Raw genomic sequence first — 1,030 nt, 5'->3', positions numbered from 1 at the left:
GATGTATTATGTGTTCCTACCTTATCATGTAACCTTCTATTTGTATATCATATAACTCATTCAAGTGAAGGTGAAATTGTTGAATTTTCACCTCATGATGTTGTAATTAAGGACATAAGAGATCCTAGACATATTTTAGCCACTGGCATTGTTGATGATTCTACAAGGTTGTATAAGTTTAAAAACTTTAGTTCATCAACTCTTCGCTCAGTATTGTTGCTTATAATGATGAAGTGAGCAAACTTTGGCATAAGTGATTTGGTCATTTAAACTATCGCTCCCTTCAAAATCTATGTAAACAAAATATGGTGATAGGTCTTCCTATGGTATCTTGCAGAGATGGTGTTTGTTCTGGATGTGTACTCGGAAATCATCACTAGGATAGTTTTGAAAAATGTGCCTCTTGGCATGCCTCAGCCCCTTTACAGCTTGTGCATAGTGTTTTATGTGGTCCACTTCCAGTTGTTTCATTCTCTAGCTACAAGTATTTCTTAACTTTCATTAATGATTTCTCCAAATGCACTTGGGTATACTTCTAAAAACTGAAGAGTGAAGTCTTTAACATGTTCTTGGCCTTTAAGGCCTTTGTTGAGAAACAATTTGGACATCAAATTCTTAAGCTAAGATCTGATAATGGTGGAGAACATGTTAACAAAAAATTCATCACATTTTTCAACGAGCATGGAATTCAATTGCAACATACTGTTCCATATACTCCAAAACAAAATGGTGTAGCTGAAAAGAAGAATCGCACCTTAAAGGAAATGGCTAATTGTATTCTTCAATCTAAAGGACTTAGTCTTAATTTTTCGGCAGAAGAAATTAACTATGCAAATTACATAGTAAAACACACTCCTACTAAGGTTTTAAAGAATATCACTTTAGAAGAAGCATGGAGCTCAATTAAACCACATGTAAGTCACTTTCATGTTTTTGGAAGTAAAGCATGGGACCATATTCCAGATGACAAACATAAATCCTTAGAACCTAAGAGTGAAAAATGTATTTTTGTTGGATATTTTGAAGATGT

Source organism: Pinus tabuliformis, chromosome 1_1 (genome assembly GCF_031772625.1).
Source record: "Pinus tabuliformis cultivar Carrire ecotype Pingquan chromosome 1_1, CPIR1, whole genome shotgun sequence".
In the NCBI taxonomy this organism is placed as follows: Eukaryota; Viridiplantae; Streptophyta; class Pinopsida; order Pinales; family Pinaceae; genus Pinus; species Pinus tabuliformis.
This window is presented reverse-complemented; position numbering follows the sequence as displayed.